At 46.9% G+C, this 26,877-nt stretch overlaps 1 long non-coding RNA gene across 2 annotated transcripts in view; it reads right to left on the bottom strand.

The window, feature by feature from the left end:
• LOC144753567 (uncharacterized) overlaps positions 1 to 14,975 on the bottom strand; it is a 40,381-nt gene extending 25,406 nt beyond the window's left edge. For both annotated transcript variants that reach the window (XR_013594416.1, XR_013594415.1), the window contains exon 1: positions 14,790 to 14,975. This is a non-coding gene — a long non-coding RNA (uncharacterized LOC144753567). The remainder of the gene's footprint in view (positions 1 to 14,789) is intronic.
• Between the last annotated feature and the right edge of the window lie 11,902 nt (positions 14,976 to 26,877).

Raw genomic sequence — 26,877 nt, 5'->3', positions numbered from 1 at the left:
GATGTGATGAGGGCTTGAGTGATAGTTCTACGGGCGTCTAAGGGGAGGTAAGGAAAGATCTTTTTAATCATGCGAAGTTTCGCGAAGCAAGCTGAGGTGACCTTGTTAATTTGCGCTTTACAAGAGAGTGAACCATCAAACTAAAAACCAAGGTTACGTGCTGATTAAACAGGGGAGGGCGAGGGATTAAGCACTGTGGGCCACCACAGGCTGGGGGATATTGGAGTTTTCTGGTTAAAAAATAAGACCTCTGTCTTATCAGTATTAAGCCTAAGGTGGTTGATGGTCATCCAGGCACAGATGTTGTCCAAACATTGGCGGAAGTTGGCAAAGGTGGAGTCAGAGTGGTCTCTAAAAGAGAATATCAGCTGAGTATCGTCAGCGTAAGAGACCACTCTGACCCCACAGGACTCCACCACTGTAGCCAAGGGTGCGAGATAGACATTAAAAAACAGAGGGCTCAGGGCAGAGCCCTGCGGAACACCACACAGCAGGGGTTTACCCTCTGATTTAAAAGGTCTGAGCGCCACCTTCTGAGTTCTGCCAGTAAGGAATGACTCACCCAGCCTAATGCAGAGCCACCAATTCCAACCTGCTTTAGACGGTTTAGTAGGATTTTATGTGAAACCGTATCAAAAGCGGCGGATAGGTCGAGGAGGACCAACATGGCCTCCTCGCCCCTATCCACACACTCACGGATGGTCTCAGCTACTTCCAAGAGAGCAGTCTCGGTGCTGAAGCCCGTTCTAAAGCCGGATTGAGAGTCGTGTAGTAAAGAGTTGTTTTCTAGATATTCTGTCAGTTGCAGCTGCACGGCCTTTTCCAGAATTTTTGCGGGTTTGGGGAGGAGGGAGATGGGGCGATAATTGCTAAATTTTGTAGGATCGGCATCAGGCTTTTTCAAAATGGGGACCAACAAAGCTTCCTTCCAAGCAGATGGGAATATGCCATGATAGAGGGAGGCATTCCAAATAGAAAGGAAGGGACTAGCCAGTGAAGGGGCCAGGTCACCCATGACCTTGGCAGGGATAGGGTCGGAAGGAGAGCCCGATCTGCACTGGGTGAGTAACCTGAGTACGGTCTCAAGAGACAGCTCGTTAAAAGACTGTAAAGAAGCAGATTCCGGGGCCATGACAGGGGGGACCGGGGAGGGCTCCTCAGCAGGGAAAGAAGTACTAATTTAATCAATTTTCTCTAGAAAATAATCAGACAGTCCATCACATAGTGCCTGGCTAGAGGGGTTCTGCGAGGCCCTGGCGGGAGGGTTTACAAATTCTTTGACAATATTAAAAAGGGTTTTGGAGGAGTTCTTAGCGTTAGAGATTTGTAGTGAGAAATAATCTCTCATGGTAACTTTTTTTTGTTTAAGAAATTTTTTCAAAGCGGTTTTGTAAATTGCTTTGGATTTAGGGTCATAATTCTGCCGCCACTTGCGTTCTAGTATTTTGCAGCGGCTTTTTTCCTCACGGAGGGTCAGAGAGAACCAAGGGGCAGAGGGGCGTGTTCTAGCGGAGGTAATAGGTTTGCGAGGGGCGATGGAATCAATGGCAAGGAGCTGCGCGGAATTAAGTTTGAACACATTTTCATCAATGTCACTAGACAAAGGGTCCGGCTGATAGTTAAATAAAGGATCTAAGGTCGTACAGGTAACTTTATGCCACTTTCTTCCCAGCTCTTTACCAAGGACAGTAGGTGTGGGTCTTGAACTTAGCTCTAGGTCAAAAGGGACAAGATGGTGATCTGACCAGGTAAGAGGGAGAGAAGGATGGACTATAATATTCGAGAAATTGGCAAAGATAAGGTCAAGTGTATGCCCAGCTGTATGTGTTGGACCCTTGACTAATTGAGGCAGGTTCAAACTCTGCATCGTTTCCAACAAGTAGTTGGCTTTCGAGCAGAGAGAATTATCCACGTGGAGGTTGAAATCTCCAAGCACCATAAAATGTTGGTGCTTGAGGGAAAGATCAGCCATCAGGTGGGTTAATGCCGTTAAAGAGAGAGTCGAGGCGGTAGGAGGATTGTAGACTAGAATACCCGCCAGGACTACTGCCGCGGTATCCGCAATAGTGAAGTACATAGCTTCAATCATCCCGATATTCGTCAGTTTGGTGATGGACAAATTGAGATGGGATTTTAGGATAATGGCAAGACCACCTCCTATTTTGCCCCCTTCACGATTGATACCCTTTAAAAGATAACCCGGCGGGGTAGCTAGGTGGATGTCAGGGTCAGAGGTATCTCTGAGCCATGACTCAGTAAGAAACAAAATATCCCAGGCGTCCGATACAATTGACGCCCAGATCTCGTTGGAATGACGAGGAAGGGAACGACAGTTAATCAGACCTGCTTTCAGCGTCAAAAGGTGGGTCAGGCGCTTGGGCAGGCTGAGGCAGGGAGAGGGACGTAGGCTCCATGGCGGGAGGGTAAAGTTACATTGTAGACAGTAGAAGGGGGCGTCCTCCAGATGGCAGGGACAGCAGCGCGAAGTGGACGGACAAGTTGTAGGCTTTAAATGAAGGAGCTGGGATCTGGTCCAGCAAGTACAACCAGAAGCAGGCCGCTCGCCAGAGGGACTGGCCCTAGCCACGGGCCAGGCACGGACGAGCGCAGACGGGCTTGCCTTAGGCGCTCCCGCTGCGCTCGTCCGCTGCGCTTGCGTGGAAAGCACATTTGTAGAGAGGGGAGTGGGCGTGGCCTCACGGGTGGGCGTGTCCCAGCGTGACAGCAGCGATGGCGGCGGTGGAATATTTCCCTCAACACAGCGCTAAGATCCGCTGTTTGTAGGGTGTGACAGAGTGGCTGCTTGGCGGGAGTACCCAAGAAGAGCTCAGGGTAGGTGCACAGTAATTAAAATAGAGTTAAACACACTTCACAAATTTTTTAAAATATCGATGTTTGATTGTCATTGGAAAATACTAGTATTACGCATTTGATTGTTTGGTTCTGAGAGATTCTCTGTCTACAAACGGGGAAGGATAGGAGTATTCTCCCTTTGTAGATAGTGAAGGGTGGGTAGCGCAGGCTTTTGCCCCCATTGTAACCCGTCGCGCCTACTTCCCTCTCCATTGATTGATTGTTTGTTCGAGCATTTACTGTTCGAAATTGGTTCTCTGAAAGGATCTTCTCTGCCTACAAACAGGGAGGAACAGGAATTTCCCTCTCCCTTTGCAGATAGTGAAGGGTAGGTAGCGCAGGCTTTTGCCCCCATTGTAACCCGTCACGCCTATTTTATTCCTCATTTGATTGATTGATTGTTTGTCCGAACATTGACTGTTTGGAATTGGTTCTCTCTTTGGGTATTCCCTATTTGCGAATACTGTAGAATAGAAATATTCTATCTAGTCTTCGCAAAGTAGTGAAGGATAGGTAGTGCAGACTTTTGTCCCCATTGTAACCCGTTGTCATGCCTATCTTCTCCCCATTGTTCAGTAGTTGGTTCAGCCCGGACCGCTTATTAGAGGTGGATCATCCGGCTCCTCTGGAGGGCACCCCTAATAAGGATATGTTTTTAAAGTATGGACTAGTCGCCGTAGCTTATAGTAAGTTATGGCATAAATATACTAAAAAGGACATGTATATGAAAATGTGGATTAGCCGCTGTATCCTGCTAGCAAACAATAACATAAAAATCGTTAGGAAAAACAAAAGGAATCGAGCAACCCTACCCTACCCTTCACTATCTGCAAAGGGAGAGGGAAATTCCTGTTCCTCCCTGTTTGTAGGCAGAGAAGATCCTTTCAGAGAACCAATTTCGAACAGTAAATGCTCGAACAAACAATCAGTAGGCCACTGATGGGATCTCTTTTTGACCTCGCTAAAATAGAAACATTAGGAACAACCCCTCATGAGAAATATGAAACTAGTGAGAAGAGCCGAACTCGACGCCATGATGGCTGCAAGACAGCTCGGCTCCACCGCCCACCCCGCCCAAATAACGACAAACCCTATGCAAATATTATAAATATATACAACACTCCAGCAAAGTAACATGTTAAAACTTTTTATTAAACAACTATTTACATGGCAAACGGCTGCAACAACAAACCCAATGCATTCGCCGTCTGCTTAACGCTGTTCATGTCCCGCCTTCAATGTTGGGCTACTTTGGGCTACTTTTTAGTAGGCTTTGGGCTATAAAAAGCCTACAAAATCCATCAGCCGGCGATGTGGCATCGGTGGAGGCCTGGGATGGAGGGAGGAAGCTGGCCGAGGAAGTCGTTGTGCGGATAGCCCGGAGAGGACACAACGTGCAGAGACACGTCCCCAAATCACCCAGATGTAGTGTCCAACAAGTTGCGGGCAGGGGATGCCTTACTGACGGGTCCAGCCATCCTATAATGCTGCGCCGAGAGACGGCGTGGGGTGCCCTGGGGGGAGGCGACGCGAACGGGCCTCCCCCACCTCCCCAGGGGGAGGTTCCTCAGCTGCAGCAGGGCGACCCTTAGCGTTTCACTCGCCGACCAGCTGCAGCAGGGCGACCCTTAGCGTTTCACTCGCCGACCAGCTGCAGCAGGGCGACCCTTAGCGTTTCACTCGCTGACCAGCTGCAGCAGGGCGACCCTTAGCGTTTCACTCGCCAGTCATCTGCAGCAGGGCGACCGGACGGCTGCACCAGGACTGCCATTGGCGTTCCACTCGGTTGGATGGCCGGAGGACCCGCTCCGGTGGCCGGGGTGAAGAGCGGCTGCTGCTGCGGAACGCTCAAAATGGCGGCCGGCTCCCTGGATTTGGGCCTGGTCCGCTAGAACGGCTCTGGACTACTCTGGAACTCGAGCGCTTGCCTGCTCGGGCATGAGCCACACTCTTGAAGACATTGTCCAAGCTTTAAAGATTCTACGAGAGTCGTTGGCCCTCGACTCCCGCGGGCTTACGGTGGGGGCAACCGCCACTGTTGCTCGACTATCCCCCATGGATATGCCACTGCCCCGGGTGACCACCGCCTTATCCCCATCTGGTGCCGTGAGAGAGGCTGATTCGGCACATCGGTGGAGGGATACGCCTGCTGTCCCGCTCTCCGGAGTGGCCGCGACGTTGCCGCGAGAGGATGGTGCTCTCATGATGACTCCAACTTTTGTCTGAATTACCAAGAGACACTCGATCAGCTCCGGTGGGACCTCAGCGTGACCCGGTAGGGAAGATTTTTGCCTTCCTCCCCTTTGAGTCACGGTTCATGCAGCCTGTTCTTTCTGTTGGCGCTAACAAACTTTTTTGAACTGCCGAAAGGGATTCTGGTCCGGACGCTAGTTGTTGGAGGCATTTGGACTATACTCTGGACCCACCCGGCCTCGCCCCAAAATGGCGCCAGTATAGGCGAGACTTGCAACTTCTTATGACGTTTTAGTTACGTAGCCTTGATATTATGGGATATGTATACGGTCCTTGAGCACGTGGCGGGCGGGGAAGGGTACTGACTGGGCATGCGGACAACCCTACTGATATTGGTTCTTATTCACTATTTGATTATTGTATTATTATAGCTTCTAAGTAATGTTACTCATGATACTCGCCCATGGTGTACGTATGAACGATTTTATTGTAACTGATCCTGTTATACTTTCAATTATAAAACCAACCTTCAACTGATCCTGCAACCGTTTGTCACGTTTGTTTTTTTTTTTCAATTAAATGACTCACTTGCTTCTATACTACAGTGTAATCTCTCCTTACCTCATGCGTTTCCCGTCTGTTCCGTAACCGACCTATATGGTTGGGGGCCCTTATTTGAATGCTGACATTTCCACAATAAAGTTTTTTTTATATGAAACTAGCATCACAACAGTCACTTTGATTGGTAAGGTTTTTTAAAATACCACGCTCTGCGAATAGGAACGACCCTATACCACCGTAGGCCATTTCTTTTCCTCAAATGAAAACGTGAATCCGTCACCCCCCCCACCTCATACCGAATGCCCCTGACTTTTGACCCCTCCCTACACGCGGTCTGTACTACCGCCCTCGGACGACCTATGTAATGAACAGCCTGTCATTGGTTATCTTTTCCGCACTACCGGTTCTTCTGGGCTTCAATGCCGAGATAAAAGGGACTGCATCCCACAGAGATAAGACAGGTACGTGGTAGGTAAAAACATTTTTATGTTTATGCGCGCTGATGTGCTTTGAAAACTGCCCCCTCTTTTCTTTTTCTGCAGGTTACATCGGAAATTCAGCTGAAGTATGGAGAGGACCTAAAACGCACCATGCTCCACGCGAGGAAAATAGGCCAACTCTGTGAGATGGTACATTATATGCAGGAGCAATCTCTGAGAGCATGAAAATTGTATGGTATGAATGTGCGCATGGGCCCTGATTTGTACGGTGTGAATGCGTATGTGTGGCGCACGTCTGGGTCGATAAAAGAATGCTTTTTGTATGACGGAGGTGTTGATCGAGCGGTCAATGGAATAAGAAAAATAAGCCCGAACATGGTACCTGCATGTGAAGGACGAAAAAGAATATAGCACTTACCTTACCTAGGAACGACTCTCTCCCTCTCTGGAGCTAGTGAATGGGAGAGTGGCCTACACCAGAAACTTGAAGGGTTCTTATGGTACCTCGGACCCGAACCGATATCCCAAATGTACACCCAAAATAATGCGCACCAGTGAGTCAATTTACGTGCTGACTAAATAAGAGAAGTCAAGAGTACCCCGGGTTGGGGGTTCATCCCAAACCCCCCTCAGCCCAGAAATTAGGGATATTGTTATGTTTTAGATTTACCCCTTCTTCTTCCATCCTCGTAGGAAAATCAGAATTGTACCATTACACGTCCGACTGACACCCCTCCTTTACCTCAGCTTGGATCATCATTTGCTAGATGTTGGAAGGCCCCACCGTGAGTATAAGCACGACTGGACTAGTGTCCGACCAACTAAGAGGGAGTAAGTATTTTCAAAAACGAAGTTACCAACAAAAATTGTCCACTATTAGGAAGGCAGGAGAATAAAGAGCTCGACCCCCAAATGAATTAAATGGAATACTGAGAATGCGCAACACGCATGAAAAAGTCCTTTTGCCCAAAATAGCTCTGTGTTTTGTCTTAGGTTTTTGCTTGATGTATGTACTGTCGCACCCTATCTGGTATTTGTGTATACGTAAACTATGAATTTATGTTTTCCCTCAGCTTGTGTTTTATACATGAAACTGACCCGTACTGATCTATATGTGTGTGCACTGAATAGCCTATTACTATACACGTTTTTCTCTCTCTCTCTCTCTTTTTATGTTGTACGTGTACTAATAGCCTATTTTGTGCGCACGTCGCTCTCTCCCTCTGAGGGCTCCCTTGCTCCCTTTTGAATAAATGACGACACTGTACCTCGCCGGTACAGGAATAATTGGCTTTAGACACGACAGTGTTTGGACAAATTGACAGAAACAAAACAATCGTATTTTGCCATATTACTGCCTCTCCTTTCTGTAAAATGATGAAACTTAATTGGCTGAGAAAGAAAGGACAGGTAAGACGACTGATGTCCCCTAATCTGACCCTTAAAAGGGAACTATATGTCAGTGGCTTTATGTTTTAGTGCTTTAGTAACACCACCTTCCTCATTCAGATTACCACCGCCCATTGCACAAAAGTAGAATGTCCGAAACGTCCCCGTTTTTCCAGAATGGTCCCAGTTCTGTACCAGCCGTCCCAGAAAATCTTAAAGACTGTAGCTGATGACCTTGTTTTTAAAAACAAATTGTCTAAAACTGATCAAAGTTAACCGTTGCTTTCAGAAAAGAAAAATGCTTAACGTATGTCCTTCCCTGGAAAAGGGTACCTATAAGCCCATTAGTAGCCCCTCACACTTTCTCATAAAATTAGCAGACCCTGAAGAAAAATATAGCTCAACAGGATTTGTTTTAGAAAGAGGAGTCTCTACCGGAGGAGCCGGTTTAAATTTAATAGACCATGTAATTGATAGACGCCAGACTCCTTGCCACGATTTCGAATGTTACAGGAATCAACACCTAACAGACATGATTATGGAAATTCGTAGAATTGCTCGCAAACCTACACCACAGCAATAATTTATGAATTAACAGCATACCCCGTCGTAAGGATAAATAAGCCTCCACTCTATCATGACCGATAAACGTTTCCCCAACTACTTGGGGTTGGGAGAGAAATTAAAGTGTGTAAACGTCTTCCTCTGTCAGTTCTCTAAGACTTTTTTTTTACTCATTTAAAGATAACGTGCAGTCGTCGGAGGAGAGGGGCCGGACGTGACGCACAGCCTGGCTGCAGATCGGGGAATATCTATGACCTCGACCAAGGTGGAGCCACAGAGCAAAGAGTTGCGGGACGAGGCACCATTCTCAGCGTGGAAAGTGAAGGAAAGAAGGGCTGTCCAGAAGCCCCTGCATGTTGATGAGCACGTGCCGAAAGTCCCAGCCCATTGTGCCCGATTGATGGGCCCACTTGCTTGAAATTTCTGCCCTCCTTGGTCCGTTTCAGATCTGATCCCACCCCACCCTCTCTTCCCTCGGCCTCCCAAAGCACGCCCCCATCGCCCCCTTTTTTCCATACGGAGTTTTTCTTTGAACTTGACTTGAAGAAGAAGCACAGCACAAAGATAGAGTAGGGTTTGTCACGAAAGAAGAACGGAATGCGGGTACCCCGCCTAAGGTACCTATGATAGATTAGTTAGGGAACAGGACAACCAGGACTGTGGTCCGAGAGCAAAGAGTGGCCACACCCTGCAACGCGAAATCTGAATCCGAGCTGGACGCATAGCTCCACCGCCGGTGCTCAACAGTGCCAACGAAAGAAGAAAAACAATGAGAGCCTACCAGTGATGGCTCACTGTAAAAAGACACTGGAAAGACGAACCCTTTTTGAACATTGCCACCCCTTGACTGACACTTGTATTAATTTGAATTCCTCTCCCAGCCACTTGTATTGATTATCACCCAATTGAGCTTTCGAAACATTACATCGGTCACTTCCAACTGTACATGGATAACTAAGAAGACGTTAACTCTGTATCTTGATGATTGTAGAAACACCAGTTATGCACATGAACATGCTGTCTAGTTTTGATCCCCATGGAGTCCAGACCTCAAGGGATAATAGCCCTTATTCTACCAGAACATTTTTGTATGACATCATGTTTGTATTCGAACGAATTTCCTACATCGTCTAAATAATGTCCCCGTCTCCAAGGTCTAACGTATGACACATCTAATGTAATTTTGTATGCACTGCCTCCTCGCCTATCGCATTGACTACATGTGGTTATGTACGATTCTGTCAGCATTGATAGCAGGATTATTTCCATCTGTCCGTAATGCATATGGGCTACCAAAGACCTCAATAGACAGCCTAGCCACATACTTCCCTTATTAGTATAACTAAATGTCAGCTTGTACGTCCTTACCTCAGGCATGAACAGAAATGAACTAACTCATGATAAAAACTGGGGACTGTGGAAAATGACTAAAATCGGTATACATAAGCGGCGTTCATTTATGTTCACCATAGCCACTGTTGTGCGTAAAGTGAAAATCATGAAACATTGGCCACACCATCTTGTCCCTTTTTAGGCCCCTTCGTGCACGTAAGTGGCAGCCATTTTGAAAACCATGGTCTCCCTGCCCAGCGCCGCTAGCTATCGCGTCTCTCCCTCTGACCTCGCAAGCATCCCCCGCGCGCTGATAGCCCCCGCTCTCTCATACCTGAACCATAAAATCCCCTTCGGCGCAACTCTGCCTCGGAAATGCATTCCGCTCCCGGCCAACACCTCCCCATCCTTTGATGAACCCCCTTTCCTCTGTGCCCAATCTTCCTGCCCGTTCCCAGGGCGCCACCTGGCCCTGCGGATACCATTTATTGCCCCCCTTACAGTAAGCAGCTGCCCCGATTCAAAGTATCTCTGACTGATCAAAGCTCCCCCCACCCCATGAGATCCGATCAGACACACATTCCGGGAATCGACGGAATGTCCTGGTGTGCGATAGTCATCACCTACTGTGACCGGGGTGGGGACTTCTACTGTAAATGTGTGTGGGAACAGGCCCAAAGTGAGGATTCCGAGAATGTCTTTCCGTACATCAAAGTATTGACAAGAATGTGTTTCATGTAATAAAGCAATAAACCTGTGTATAAGAGGCCAGGCCTCAAGGATGCGTTTAGAGCACCTCGAGAAGATACCCTGTTGTCTGATTTGACGTGTTCTGCTCCGTCGGAATAAACTCCTGTTTCCTGCCTTCCAGTCTCCAGCGCCTGCCTCTTTATTTGGTAACCGTGAGTTGGGTGAGAGGCGGCTAACGCCGGGCAAACCTTGAAAAGGGGTAATCAACCTGATCTGCCTGAACCCTTTTTCTACAAAATTTACTTTACTTCTAGTGTGTCAATCACTTAATCAGGGGTGTATATAGCATGGCTACTCACCCGTAAGGGTCTCAAGGCACTGTTGGGGGCTGCTGATCCGTCTGGACGCAGAGTTCAGTCAAAGAGCGAGATCTTGAGTTACTTCCTTAGTTGAGTCAGCAACAGGGTTTGCCTGAGGTGGAGAGGCAGGGTGTACCAGGTCTTGTGGGTGAGGAGGGAGAAGGATCTTCCTCTGGTCTTGTGGATCCATGGGACGGTGGCCAGGGCCAGTTGGGCATAGCAAGGGTGTCTGGTGGGTACATGGAATGAGAGGCAGTGGTTTATGCTGGTCCTGCAAAGTGGTGAGTTTTGTAGGCATGTGTGAGGAGCTTAAAGGTGATTCTTTTGTTGACTTGGAGCCAGTGGAGTTCCTGAAGGTGTTCAGTGCTGTGGCTGTGATGGGGATGTTGAGGACCAGTCTGGCTGCGGTGTTTTGAGCGTTCTGTAGTTTCCTGAGGAGTTTCTGGGTGATGCCGGCGTAGACTGCTTTGCTGTAGTCGAGTCTGCTGGTGATGAGTGCTTGGGTGACCGTCAGTCTAGATTCTGTGGGAATCCATCTGAATGTCTTTCGAAGCAGGTGGAGCGTGTGGAAGCAAGATGAGGATACAGTGTTGATCTGTGGGTTCATTGTGAGTGAGGAGTCCAGTGTGATGCCGAGGCTGCTTGCGTGGTCTGTGAGGGTGGGGGGGGGTTCCTAGTGTGACGGGCCACCAGGAGTTGTCCCACAATGAAGGGGTGGGTCCCAGAATGAGTACTCCAGTCTTGTCCGAGTTGAGCTTGAGGCAGCTATCTTTCATCCAGGTGGAAATAGTCTTTATCCCGTTTTTTCCTGATATAGGAAGGTGCTCTCTGTCACAGTATCGTTGCACTGAGAGCTTTTGCAGAATATAGTAATGTTGTCAGCATTGCATTTGTGAATGCCCATTCTCTTTTGTTTTTTCAAACAGAAGCATTTTATTTAAAGAAATGTTTTTTTCTTTTTTGCCATTAGTATATTCAGTTTTATTTTGTACCTATATTGACAATGACAGAAGATGAACTCAGCTCCAAGCTGAACTGTTATTCCTGGTTCAGTTTGCATTCGAACTGGAGGGCCACTTAATAAAGATGTATGCTTTTTCATGTGTGTAACAAAATGATGTCCAAAGCTGCTTTTTGTCCTGAACATTGCACCTCTGCCATCTGATGAACAAAAATGAATGCTTCTGTAAAGTGTGTTGTACCTTGTATGAATTATCGTTTTTGGTTAGTTCAATTTTCTATCTCAACCTGAAGAGTTTAAATGTAGTAGTCAGGATTCCACACAGTTGCCAACAGAGGGCAGCCGTGTTTAACATTTTGAAACTGTAAAGTCCATGGACTTGCTTTCCCAGAACATTCAGCACATTTAAGCTAGATGGTAGTTTTGGAGTTTAATCCAGCGGGAGTAAGCATTGCACCTGAGGAATCAGAAAGAAGCACTAGCATAACCAATAGGTCTATCCTTTGGGAGCTTGTAAGAGTTTAACCAGAGCTATTGGCCTGTGGAGGTGGTGCTGCACTGGTACTGAGGCGGTGCTCGGATGGTGCTGCGCTGGTGCTGAGGAGGTGCTGTGCTAGTGCTGAGCTAGTTTTTCGCTGAGGGAGAGTAATGCTGTTGTGGAGCTGTGGTAGTGTTGTGGTGGTGCTCAAGTGCTGCTGAGTAATGCTCAGGTGATGCTATAGTGGTGCGGCAAAGTGATGTAGATGTTCAAAACAATGTTGTTCACAGAAAGATTAGAATACGAAAGTAGTGCTTCACTGCAAAAAAAAAAGAAGACATTTCCATCAAAAATGTTTCTTTCTTTTTTTGGATCCATTGCACAGGGAAACAAATGAAAGAAAGGAGAGGAAAGAGAGGGTATGAGCAGTTTTTTGATGTCACGGTTTTCAGCAAGTGAGGAAGAGAGAGACAGAAATAGAGGGAATAAGAGGAAGAAAGAGAAAGAGGGTGCTAGCTGCCAAAGGCAGAGCAGAAGAAGTAGACAGTGGACACTGTTGTTGTTTAGCAGCCCACACACACAATATAAAGTGGAAGGAGGAGATAGGAAGCGTTTGCTGAAGCAAGAGTGTGCGAGGGTTAGCCAAGTCCTGTTACTCTGCTGCCTGCTGCTACTCCTGGGCCCCAGCCCCCTCCTCTGTGATGCCTGGCTCACCGGAGAGTGATTGCTGACACAGAGCAGTAGGCGGCAGTGCCACTCTGAGGGCAGACAGTTTAAGAGTTTCTTGTTGCTGAATTTGGTGAATTTTCTGATATTTATCTATTTCCATTGTCTTCAGTGCTTGATTTTGCTTGTGAGAAAGTGTCACTCGTAGTCAATGAAATGTCACTCATAATTACAAAGAAATTATGAAAATGTCACACATGGCAATCTGAAACCTTGGCAGCTATGTGGTGGCATCCTTTAATATGCATTAACAGTTGCATGCAAGAAAAGCTGTGTTTGTACTGATATTACATAGCAATGTGACCGTTATAGCCAACATTTACGAATGGAACCAAGTAAGGGTAACGGCAAATACAGTGGCTCAGTTATGTTTCTTTATCCGTTCTTATTGCACATTGACACCCATGACATGTAAAAGGCAATAAAATGTGTTTACAAAAAAAAAGAGAAGCTGTGTTTGGTGGGTTCAAAACAATAATTGGTGGGTTTAGGAGCAGAGTTACCTCGCAATGCACTCTTTTGAAAGCGAACCATGCCCACAGGCTAAATACATTTCTAGCAAATTCCTTCATTATTCAGTCTATGAACTCAATTTCCTATGCTTATCCAATCTATCCATCCACCCAAATCCATCCATCCACCAACCCACCCACCCAATCTCATTCATCTGCAAGCTCAACTATACAACCGCACACTCTGCATTCTATGTAGAATCCCTTTTACTTATCACCCAGACCGAAGGGTGTGGTCACTTCGGCATTTTTGCATGAATGCTAACGTTCCAGCAATACCCTAGACATCCAGTAAAAAGTCGGTGATCTACACTAGAGTTCTGATCTACTGGCTTGGCTCCTGAAACTCAACTGATGGAAGTGAAAATTGGTGAAATATAGACTTAACTAGACATCAGGGGTTTGTTGTGCATTTCTAGCAATGAGCATTGTAATATGACAGAGCGACATATTCGCCCAGAAAATGGCATGAAAATGTTTCCCCACATTTTTCGAAATGTTTATGGAGTGAAATCTGGTGGAGATTCTGGGCTCGTGCTGATGACATCACGCACCGATGAAATATTCGAACGCACATGCAGTTAGACATGCAGTTGGCGTTTTCGTCCTGTTTCCTTATTCTTATCTATTTTTGTTTTCTTTTACCTTTAAATGTTCCCAGTTCTGTTACTCTGGTTTGTATTTTATCAGCACATAACTCGCGTTTAAAACACAGTAAGGACTATTCAAGCTTTCCTTCTTAATCGGTTAAGGGTGACAGTTTTGAGAAGTTTATAATTATAGGTATAGAATTGCTCTGTGTAAAGCGTTTTGATAAATATTTGAACTGTCATCTTTATTATCTAGTTTCACGTTCAGAGATTCTCACATTTTCTGTTGCTCTGCTTGGTTTCCTTCTAATTATATCATTGCCATGACGACATATCCTGGACAGAAGCGATGATTAGGAATGCATTTTTATTTTGACAATGAATGTAAAGAGAGCCATCAGAGAGTGAGGCCTTTTAAGAAATGGGACGTTATTGAACTCGGTGCTCACAAACCCCACCTTCTGATTAATAGAAAGAGAAAAAGCAGTGGAGTGACAGAACAACAGTGACATATGCCTCCGTTAACTGGGAATGAATGGACTTGTATTTTCCCTAGATGGGCCCCAACGCACGGTAGAATAAATGACACGGTGCAATTTTATTAAAGTGGTAAGCAGTGCAGTTGTAATAAACAGTTCATGCAGTGAGCTCAATAGAAAATGTTAATAGATGTCTCCATATGCAGACCACAGGTCTACAAATACCATGTACAATGTCACTTTCTTGAGGGCAGCATATTTCTCTAGCATCAGGTAATACCTCAACACATGTCCCACTCTACTGTTTTTATTCTAAATCATGAATGGCAATATAAAATAATGTCATCTTTTGACCCAAGATGCCAATCTAGTTATCAGGGTACATGAATGAATTTTTTAGCTTTGTGTAATAGACTTGAAGGTAATTTGTCGCTTTGTTTTTGCAACCCTTTTTATGTAGAGGCTCTATTTCAGTTCTAAGCCATGATTTGACTAAATGAGCTTCTTTCAGAAGAGCATTGATTAATGACAAAATATAATTGACACATAGCATAGGGCCAGACTTGTAAATGTTTGCCAGGGCCCGGAGCGTTTTCCCTTTTTGGTCTACTGATAGCTAATGGGACCTTACTTATTGTAAAAGGTTTAAAGAGAAAACTTACCACCAGTTGCAGAATAATTCCTTTTCCCTTGACCTGGCTGCCTGCAGTAGGTCATGTCACTTAGGGTATTCCCACTCTTCCTTTTTCTAGGCCCAGATTGTTTTGTAATGTCTCTTGTGTTCTTAGACGTTCCATTGAATCCTGCTCTTTATAGTCTCCAAAATGGAGGTTCTGGCAAATCTACAATCTGTCAAACAAAGAGTGCACTGTTGGTTTCAATGGCCTCCTACTAGGGCAGGTTAAGGGATATGCAAAGCGATACTTTTGTAGATGATCAAGTGAAATACATTGATTTAGTACGGGTGTAGAGCAAGTTGATAATATTGTTACAGTTGCAAAGAAATGTGTTGTAGAGGGAGTACCGACTCTAAATGATCCCATTTCAACCGTTATCAATTATTTGCAGCAAGCGCCTTATCTCAACCCTCAGTGTACCGTTATAGTTTTCGGAAGGCATTTGTAAGAAAATGTGAAACGAAGGTCTCATGATTGCTTTCATGGTGTCAGGTTCTTCAGTCCTCAGGATCAATGTGAAGTTTAAATGGTCCACCTCCTGACACCACTGACTTTGCTTGCTGTTTTTGCACAGAAGATTGATTTGGCTGGGTAAGGGAAAGAGTTGTTGGGATGTGGAACAGCCTGGAGGGAGATTTGGAAGAAAAAATAGAGTCTAAATAATAACTCTGATTCTAGTGTGAACTTACAACAATTACTTAAGTCTAACTGCTCTTTGGACATCACCTGAAAAAAAGATGATTGCCTTTTTCATCAGATTCTCACTGCTCAGTTAGGGAATTGTTGTGGCAGAAAGTCACACAGATTGATGCACTCCAACAATAATAGCTCCAATTAGCTCAAATAATTAAACCATCCAAGGACTTTTGAAGATTTTCTTCTTTAATTCCAACTTCAATTCCAATCCCAAACCAACGCGTTTCGCCGAGGTCAATTAAACACCTATCGGCTTCATCAGGGCTGGAAATAATACAAAAGTTTTCTATCTTAGCAATATATACAAATTTTACAGTTGTAAGTTTGAACAAAAATAGAGCCCCATTATGGCCCATAGTGTCAGAATGTAGGGCCCGGCGCGCCTGCCTGAACTACAGTATCCATGAGAAGTAGGGTTTTGAACTACGTTTCCCATGATTCCTGGCGGTTTACAGGATATTGTTAGATCTGGGGGTCTCTAGTTGGCAGAGGTAGGTACCACTGTCCAAATAGGGACCCTTGCTTCTAGTCAGGACAAGGAGATAACTCTCTGAGATAACCCCTGCTCGCCCTCTAGGTAGCTTGGCCTGAGCAGTCTAGGCTAATCAGAGGCAATGCGTAAAGTATTTGTGCCAACACTCACAGTAACACAGTGAAAACACCACAAACTGATTCCACAACAGTTTAGAAAAATAAAGGTATTTATTCTAAAACTACACAAGACCAAAACGATAAAAATCCAACATACACGGTTCAAGAATATGGTTTCAAAGAGTTCTTAAGGTTGCGTTAAAGTTCTTCAAGTTGCGGTAAAAATAAACCACAGTTGCGTGAAAAGTTCACAGTTGCGTCACGTTTACTCACAGTACCTTTAGCTGCAACAAAGTTCCAAAAGCAGAAGCTGGTGCGGTGGAAAACAAGCGATGCGTTGCTCCTGAGACCCTGGGGAGGCGATGCGACAGCCCCGCTGCAGCAGCGGGCGTGTTGCGACGAATCCGGTCTGTATGGGGAGGAAGGCCACTTGTATGGATTCCGGTGCGTAGGTTCCGTAGGAAGTCTGTTCTCGCAAAGGCACGATGCGACGATCTCGTAGGTGCTGCGACGATCTCCGGGGCGACGATGCGCGGTCCAGCGGTGATCCTTTCTCTCGCAGCTCCTCGATGCGATGATTCTGCGACGACACTCGCAGCGACGTGATGCGGTCCGCAAGCAAGCGGTGCGGCGTTCTCACCCAGCGACGACAGGCTCTGCGACGATACTCGCAGCGATGTTCGATTCTCCCGCACCGGTCTGGTGCGTCCCGCAAACGGAGGATGCGACGTCTCTGGCAGCGGCGTCAGGCGCTGCGACGATCTCGACCTCCGTAGCGGCGGGAAACTTCTCGCACTGTCGGGGATGCGCTCCGCAAGCGAGCGATGCGACACTTTTCAATTTCAAAAGTCTCTCAAGCTTTAGTCTCAAGCTTCCCAGCACAGGTCCAACCTCCAGAGGCCCCACAACTGGATCAAGCACTCTAGGAGGGACAGAACTCACTCAGCAGAGTTCAGGGAAGCTGGGGGTGAAGTCCTTTTGTTCCTGGGACTTCAAAACAGGGAGCCAGCTCTTCTCAGGCCCTTGGAGATTCCTTTCAAGACAGGGGACACAGCTCACAGCAAAGTCCTTCCCCTCTCCTTGGCAGCAAAGCAACAGCAGGTCAGTCCAGCAGAGCAACAGCAAGACAATCTTCCTTCTTCAGAGTCAGCTTTCTCCTTGGCAGAGGTTCCTTCTTGATTTCCAGGATGATCTAATTTTCTGTTGTCAGGGGTCCTGTACTTATACCCCTAAAGTCTTTGTTCTCTTGGTGCATGTGGGCCCTGTGCCCGGTCTGAACCAGTTCTGGGTGGATCCTGAGCACTTTGTTTTGGTGGCTGCATCTTTCCTTTCAGAGTGAGGGGCAGGGTCCTCAGCCGCCCAGCAGGGGGGTGGAGCCAGCATTGTGGAAGGCAGGCACAGCCCTATTCAGCCCAGGTGCTAACTCCTCCCACCACTCAAGTCATTCAGCCTAGTGCTGACTCATCCATCCTGCCGGGGAGTTCCCCAGCCCCTGTCACTCACAAACCAGACAGTCAATACACAAACAGGCCCAGGCACACAGAAGGTTCAGACAAGAGAACAGCAACTTTCTAAAAGTGCTGTTCTCAAACACAGGATTTAAAAACAACCTTTCCTAAAAGATGTGTTATTAAATTCTGAGTTCAGGGATACTAGATACTTATGTCCTATCTTGTTCCTATGGGAAGAAATGCTGTTAACCACTGTAGCCAGCATCCCCCATGTTAATCTATGGAGCAAGATAGCCTTACAATAGTGAAAAACGAAAATGGCTGTAATTCACTACCAGAACATGTTACCTGCACCAGTACATGCTCTACCTTTTACATACACTGCACCCTGCCCAGGGGGGTACCTTGGGCCTTCCATAGGGGTGACTGATGTGCACAAAAAGGGAAGGGTTAGGCCTGGTCAGTGGGGACACTGACCAGGAGGACATGGCAGTTCTAAACTGCCCATAGGCACTGCAGTGGCAGGCCTGAGACACCATTTTAGAGCTACTCCTGTGGGTGGCACAATCAGTGCTGCAGGCCCACTAGTAGCATTTGTCATCACCAGCCCTGGCACACTCAGTGCACTTTACTAGGGACTTCATGGTGATACAAATATGCCAAACATGTATATCCAATCAGAATAACACTTTAAACAGAGAGCATATGCACTTTAGCACTGATCAGCAGTGGTAAAGTGCGCAGAGTCCTATTGCCAACAGCCACGGGTCAGGAAAAATAAGGGAGGAAGAAGCAAAAAGTTTGGGGATGACCCTGCAAGAAGGGCCAGTTCCAACACAACCCCCTTCCAGCCTAAAGCCAGGGTAGACCAAACGATACCTCGATGGGATTCCCTGCTTAAGGCGATAGAACACGGAAACTGGCCCACATAGCAGGGCAGTCCTGTTCTATGCCGTCCTAAACCCAGTTCAATCACTCTATCCATACCCTCAGGGTCCACCATGGCAATCCATGTGGAACCCTTCTCCTCACCTGTGGACACCACCTGTGCAGCACCTAACCTTAATTTCCTCACAGGTGTGTCCCAACAGACCGACAGCAAGCCACAGTGACCACCGCCAGTGATCAGGGATGAGACCCAGGCCTTAAGCCTCTCATGGCTCTCAAACCCCTGTGGCATCAGAGGGTGGGGGGCAGTAGCCCCAGGTGCTTGGCACTCTTTGTCCACTCCCTCTCTTGTCAGGTCAGGTCTGAGACTCTGGCACTGACCCACCAGTCCCGGACCTGTATCCGACGGCTGGACAGCAGGCTGAGGTGGGCTTCTCCACACCCGGCCCTCCTCTTCCTTGGGGCTCTGTACCCTCCAACCTGGAGCGGTACCCCCTTCTAGAATAGTCAGGGCACCTGTGGCAGATATCCTGCACCATTCACCCACCAGGTCAGGGGTGCTATCCTGCAGCTGGTATTCCAGGTCAGGGGGGACACCCCAGACATGGCCCTCAAACCTAGGCTCCAAAGCCTCCAGGTCAGACAATACCTGAGCCTGGCTTCCCCACCCAGGGACCAACCCCTGCAGTGGAACACTTGCCTGGCGCACCAGGACTTCACTCACTGAGGTGCCCATACTGGTAGACAGTACCCACCTGGCCAACACAACGGTGTGGCCTAGTCCACCCCCAGTGTGAGACTCCTGCCCTCCTTCCAGGGGCAACCCTGTCCACCAAGACCACCAAGAACACCACTTTCCTACCAGTTCAGGACCTCCCTCCAGCACCTGGTCTCCCAACCCCCCCTCAGGTTGTACCGGGGTCAGAGGCGAGGCCTCCCTCCCTCTGCACCCCCTTCCAGAGCACTGCACCCTCCCTACTGGAGGGGTACCCCTGGGAACCATATTGGTCAGGACACTGGTTACAGATGTCCTTCCTTCCAGGTCAGGCAAATCCTGAACCTGGTCTCCCAACCCAGGGACCAAAACCTGCAGTTGTGCATTTACCTGGCACGCCAGGACTTCTGGGGACTCACATAGTACCCCCTTGAGGGTGACACACAACTCATGTGTCCTGTGACAGTCTGCCTGGCGCAGGTCTCCCGACCCCTGTCCACCTGACAGCGCGGGAAGATCCCCCAGGACAGAAGTGAGGTCACCATGGTCACTCACTGGGGACTCAGCCCTTCCGACTGGTCCCTGACCCACTGGTTCTCCCACTGGGGACTCCTTCCCCCTCTCACCCCTCAGTCTGGACTTCTGTACCCTCCCAAATGGAGCGGCACTGCCAGACACCAGAACGGATGGAGGCCTGGTTACAGACGCTCCCCGTTCAACAGACACTAGGAGATCCTCCTCAAATGGCCTACAAGTACAGTCTAGGTCCCCAACCTGGTGTTCTCTTAAAGAACCCTCCAGGCCCTGAGACTGGGTTTCGGATACCGCGAGACACACCGTCCCACACTCATTCCTTCTCCAATGAGACCGGACATGAGCCCCTACACCCCTCCCACTACACTGGGACCTAACTGGGCTACACTGAACCTCTTCCACCTCACAGGTCTGGAAGATATCTAAGCCACTCCTTTTGGTATCACTCCCCAATGCCTCCTCAGACTCTCTGGAATCCACCAAGAGGTCTGCCTCCAACGCAAGCTCTCTGGGATCAGAGAACTCACACTCCACCGGGTGTTGGCATAGCTCTGGAAAACAGGGACTTAAAATATGCTCTCCAACAAATGAATCACACAGCCCCCCACAGTTGATAACCAAGCTACCCTTTGCCTCACCCTCCAGTGCCTCACACAAGTACCCCACACCAGTCTCCTGAGACTGGCAAGACAGTATCTGACTGTCTCTGTCACACAACCCACACTCTTCTGGCTCGTCTTCACACACACACACCAAGGTTTCTACCATGGGGGAACCCCTCTCCCTGTACCTCTCATCTAGAGTCAGTAGAGTGTCCCTCCCACCACTAGGAATATTGTCCCCTGTGCCAGTCCCCCAATCTACTTCAGGGACACTGCACTCCACTGGAACTACATCATAAACCTGAACCCCCTGGTGTATGTCGACCCCCTCCCTCAAGTCAGGCGCCACATCTCTGGGTGTTTGTACCTTTCTTTCCACACTAGATATCATAATCATGCTGCCACCATCTGAGCTGGACTCCACCTCCAACTCAGCAAAGCTCACCTCTTGAGCTACCCATGTTACTTCTTCAGCTGAGACCCTCATGGCCTCGCGCTTCTGGAGCTCCATCTCAAGCTTCCTCATTCTTAATTCATGGGCCAAGGTCAATTTCAATTCTTCCAGGGCACGGGCATTTTTGCTCTCCTCCGCCGCCCTTTCTCTCTCTTTATCCATTTCAAATTGCTTCAGCTCCATTTCAAGCCTCAACATTTCTAACTTATGATCTCTAGCCCTTTGGTTTTCCTCCAACTCCTCTGGGGAAAAACCTTCAGCCGAATGGTTGCTGCCAGCCCTTGAGGCTGCTCTGGACACAGGCAGATCCTGTGGCCTGAAACCATTCCTTTGTGCATCCTCATCCACTTCTGCATCATCTGTCTCCCCAGCCTCTTTGGTCTCCCACCAGGCCCTTAAGGCCTCCTGTAGCTCCTCCTTCTTGGAGCGGCGCTTCATGGGGCATCCAAAGTTCCTGCAGAACTGCCTGAGTTGACCTACTTTGTAATCACTTAACATTTCAATATCAAACTCCAGTTCTGCAACATCACTTGCTGGTTTACCATTCAGAGACATGATGATTGGATTCCTTCAGGGTTATGACCAAAAATAGAACCAAAAATAAAAAACTTAACCGTGGTATGCGGTGGCGTAGTGGTCTGCACTCACTAGTGATGTACACCAATTACTGTGGGTCAAGTACAAATACAAGTTCAAATCCCACCGCCTGACCACCAATGTTAGATCTGGGGGTCTCTAGTTGGCAGAGGTAGGTACCAGTGTCCAAATAGGGACCCTTGCTTCTAGTCAGGACAAGGAGATAACTCTCTGAGATAACCCCTGCTCGCCCTCTAGGTAGCTTGGCCTGAGCAGTCTAGGCTAATCAGAGGCAATGCGTAAAGTATTTGTGCCAACACTCACAGTAACACAGTGAAAACACCACAAACTGATTCCACAACAGTTTAGAAAAATAAAGGTATTTATTCTAAAACTACACAAGACCAAAACGATAAAAATCCAACATACACGGTTCAAGAATATGGTTTCAAAGAGTTCTTAAGGTTGCGTTAAAGTTCTTCAAGTTGCGGTAAAAATAAACCACAGTTGCGTGAAAAGTTCACAGTTGCGTCACGTTTACTCACAGTACCTTTAGCTGCAACAAAGTTCCAAAAGCAGAAGCTGGTGCGGTGGAAAACAAGCGATGCGTTGCTCCTGAGACCCTGGGGAGGCGATGCGACAGCCCCGCTGCAGCAGCGGGCGTGTTGCGACGAATCCGGTCTGTATGGGGAGGAAGGCCACTTGTATGGATTCCGGTGCGTAGGTTCCGTAGGAAGTCTGTTCTCGCAAAGGCACGATGCGACGATCTCGTAGGTGCTGCGACGATCTCCGGGGCGACGATGCGCGGTCCAGCGGTGATCCTTTCTCTCGCAGCTCCTCGATGCGATGATTCTGCGACGACACTCGCAGCGACGTGATGCGGTCCGCAAGCAAGCGGTGCGGCGTCCTCACCCAGCGACGACAGGCTCTGCGACGATACTCGCAGCGATGTTCGATTCTCCCGCACCGGTCTGGTGCGTCCCGCAAACGGAGGATGCGACGTCTCTGGCAGCGGCGTCAGGCGCTGCGACGATCTCGACCTCCGTAGCGGCGGGAAACTTCTCGCACTGTCGGGGATGCGCTCCGCAAGCGAGCGATGCGACACTTTTCAATTTCAAAAGTCTCTCAAGCTTTAGTCTCAAGCTTCCCAGCACAGGTCCAACCTCCAGAGGCCCCACAACTGGATCAAGCACTCTAGGAGGGACAGAACTCACTCAGCAGAGTTCAGGGAAGCTGGGGGTGAAGTCCTTTTGTTCCTGGGACTTCAAAACAGGGAGCCAGCTCTTCTCAGGCCCTTGGAGATTCCTTTCAAGACAGGGGACACAGCTCACAGCAAAGTCCTTCCCCTCTCTTTGGCAGCAAAGCAACAGCAGGTCAGTCCAGCAGAGCAACAGCAAGACAATCTTCCTTCTTCAGAGTCAGCTTTCTCCTTGGCAGAGGTTCCTTCTTGATTTCCAGGATGATCTAATTTTCTGTTGTCAGGGGTCCTGTACTTATACCCCTAAAGTCTTTGTTCTCTTGGTGCATGTGGGCCCTGTGCCCGGTCTGAACCAGTTCTGGGTGGATCCTGAGCACTTTGTTTTGGTGGCTGCATCTTTCCTTTCACAGATATCATTGGGAGGAGCCGGGCGATCGGGGCTAGTGATTCCTTGCTTGCCGAGGGAACGGATGTTCCCTACTTTGCTTCCCGGTGTTCCTGTTCTGTTTCCAGAAGGCTTTCTGGAAACCGCCTCCGCCTTCGGAGGAAGTCAGCATTTCCGGTATTTCTGTTTCGCGCTGGCTAGCGCGTCTTGTTTTTCCTTACTCGTGTTGTTGCTCAGAACGCTACTTTGAGTACATTTGGCAGCACCTTGCGGATGTGAGGCAAACGTCTTGCACTACTACGGGTGTTGCGGTCATTGCTGGAGTCCCGCTGTGGTGTCCCGTTATCTGGGTAATTACATTCACTCAAGTGGCGGAGTGCAGGGGGGGTAGGACCTCTGCACTGCCATCACGAATACTTTATCTGGAAAGCACTTACGCTGTGGATTATAAATGCCTAAGCGGATGACTGTAGTGATGGGGTTTTTTCCCTCACCGTATCGTCTGAACACCCTGTGATATATATTATTCGGGGTTTCGGAAGGTCCAGAGGTGGAGCATTGTTTCGGCATACGGATCCTGCGGAGTGCAACCTTGACACATAGAGAAAACCTGTGCCACTCAAAACTCATTATTTAGTAAATACATGCACATCACTCCTGGTCAAAAATACTTTGTTATGACAGTATTATTGAGAATATATTTGAGACTGCATACATCACGTGAAATATATAGTCCCAATAAGCATCACAGTGGTGTCTTGAAAAGACCTCTACAAATTCATGCAAAATTGAAAGTGAACAGCCTCTTGTGACATTGCTTACATAAGTCTGCTTATAGCCCAAATTTAACATGTTAACTCTGACAATATTTTACCTTGTCTTCATACATACAATCTCCTGCCTGAAGGGAGAAACATTTTCCTTACTTTTAAGTTTCGGCATGAAGGAAGACTGATCATATACCCAACATTAATCAATTGCTGCATTTTTTCAAAAAACGAAATCTCCTACCTCTTAGCTTTGGGGAAGATGCTCTCTATATTTTAGCGCTATAATCCACTGGTTGGAGATAAAACCTCTTTTATGTCCGTGATTCCTATAAGAATAAATTGTACCCACATCTCAAACTTACTGCATTCATTTATCTATTCATCTTTTCTTGGCAAGCCATTTCAAACTATCAACAGAAATAACCATTTGCCACTTCACTGATCTCACCTGCTGTATTATTCGGTAAACCGATTTGGTCCAGTTTCCCTTAATCCCAATTTCAATTTCAACTCGCTTCTATCTCGCATGTATACCTGAAAATTAAAGTTCACGATTATGCTTCCACTCATCATTTCACGGCCACTGCCTATGTTCCTCTTACCTCCAACTTCAAACTCGTACCTTAGTCCGTAACTTCACTTCAAATCTCTTCCATTCTCTTCTCCGCCCTTAGTCCTGTACCTCTCCCTGTTAAACAAAAACGGCATAACTTGCCATTACTATTTAGAAATCTCAAACTTGCCTTTTCAGAGCACTACGCCCCTCCATTATGGATGCTTACCCTCCTCGTTGTCTTGGCGTCCCGAGTACAGGCAACACCTCCACTCCTTCCTGATTCCGTTATGTTCCCCAGCTAAAAATAGAAAGCGGACTCACCACTAGTGCTCTCCCGGCCGCCATCTTTGAGTGGGGATTTACCAGGTAGCGTCCCGAGTATAGAAGCCAACAACAAAAAAACTTCCTGGTTTCACCATATTTTTAGTTGACAATGAAAACGGACTCACCATTAACGCTACCCCGGCTGCCATCTTATAGTGGAGTTGAGCCAAAACTTTAATCATACTGTAACAGGTATCCAACGAATACACTGTGTTTCTATTATAATTACAGGTACCCCATTGTCTTTATTTCTTAATCGCCCAGGAAAAATTCCAACTCCCGGTCATAATTTAGGCCGTCCTCCACAGCCCGCAAGCGCATGATCCATCTTGCCTCCTGCCGCCTTAATTTCAGTTCTCTGTTTCCCCCTCGTGAATCCATATACACATGATCTATTCCATAGAATTTAAAACTTTTACTCTGATCCTGCTTGTCACATGTGTTTATATGCTCTGCTATTGGGTATCGTAAATCATTATTTTTGACAGCTCTCAAATGCTCACCCATTCTTTCTTCTAACATGCGAATAGTGCTGCCTACATAAATCCTTAGACATTTACATTCAATAATGTAGACCACATATTTTGTGCTGCATGTTATGTTCATTCTTATTTCATATATTTTCCCATTCGATATCTGAAATTGTTTAGTCTTATCCTTAGCATTTCTGCACATTCCACAGTGACCACACTGGTAGAACCCCTTCGAATATCTGTCCAACCAGGTTTCTGTGCAGTCATAGATTGTTGTGGCAGAAATCGAGTTGTTCCAGTTGTGAGCAGACAATACCTTGGTAAAAAATTAGTGCAAGCAGTTCTCCCCCTTTCTCCTAAAACATATCACATTCCTAACAGTTTTGTACAGTAAAGATCTTAACAGCATACCACAACTCTTCATCTTTGTTGGAAAGCTTGTATATCCAGCTTAATTCTCTCTTCAGTGTATCTTTCCCCTTTTAATTAAAAATCTTTCATAGGATATGTCAAGTCTTAAACGCAGACCTAGCAGTTGGCTTTTTATTCTGCGAATGACTGTGTCCCCAAATAACCCGGACTAGAAACTCATGGCTATTCAGCGTGCAAAAGAGATGTTGCTTCCACAGGGCCAACAAAATGGAGGAAACATGTTTAATATGAGAATATTCATCATCAGAGTAAATCAAACTGTCATCTTAATACATAATGTCAAAATTATGCAAAAACTCTTTCAGCATATCAAGGATAGGAGCACCAGCAATTTGGGCTATGAAGGCGCACTAGTGTATAGTTAATGCAATCTCAATTTTCAAGACTCGACTTTTCGTGACCCCACTGCCTAGAAGCCGCAATCAAAAAATAACAAATGTAACAACTGAAAAGGAGCGTAAATTTACGTAAAGAGTGTAATTTCATTAATCCACATGTTTATACTATTTTAAAGAAACAAGTCCAATAATAAAGATTCAATGTGAGGTGATCATTCAGGAGTCTTGTGTATTTTTTAAAATCCAATTTTATTTAATATTTCAATTCAAAGGAGTTCCTATCATTTAAATAAAAGGAACTGGAGAGCACTGCATCATGAGCACAAATCCTCCATATAGAGTTGACGACCCAAGCAACCAATGGTCCATTAATAAGTACAGGTGTGCACCAAAGTTAGATGACAGGCTGCTAAGTTACCGCAGTCCATAGTCTCATTAGGGGCACACACACCAGAGCCACATCCTAAATAGTGCTGGGCAGCACCAGCATCAAAACACCAGAAGGCACAGAAGGAGAGACGGATGCAAGACTAAGTGGACCCTGACACACGTGCTCCTTAAGTGGCATATAATCATGAGGTCTTTTTCCTCAGAGATAGTTGTGTTGTCCCTACGCCGACCAAATATTGTATTAAAGTCCAGCAAAAACTATTATAGCTATTTCTATGCCTTTACTATCTTTTTGGCATCCTCTTTGGCCCAGTGTTGCAAAAATGGAGCAAAGTGATTACGTTGTGTGCTTCATACCCTTGCGATAAACATCAAAGAGTGTTAAATGCCTGCCAATTTTCAAAGTAAATAATAACTGCTGCACGAATGGACGGACACAGCTAATTTCAGTGACCCAACAGATTAGGTCAATCTGGGCCCATATTGTGGGTCCTTCCCTAAGGACCTTTATTGCCAAGATACGGAAGGATGTACACACCACCATAAACACTTTTCACCACTCAAGTTTATTGGCACATGCAGATTCAGTGCTTGCTTACAACTTAAACTAATCAGGTGTGTTCAATTTGTGCAAATTACCAGCAAAACTCCAATTTAGCAATGTAAAATAATATGGAATATTGGGGCTGTGCCCCCCAAA

The sequence above is a fragment of the Lissotriton helveticus genome, chromosome 5_1 (genome assembly GCF_964261635.1).
Source record: "Lissotriton helveticus chromosome 5_1, aLisHel1.1, whole genome shotgun sequence".
Classification (NCBI taxonomy): Eukaryota; Metazoa; Chordata; class Amphibia; order Caudata; family Salamandridae; genus Lissotriton; species Lissotriton helveticus.
This window is presented reverse-complemented; position numbering and strand designations above follow the sequence as displayed.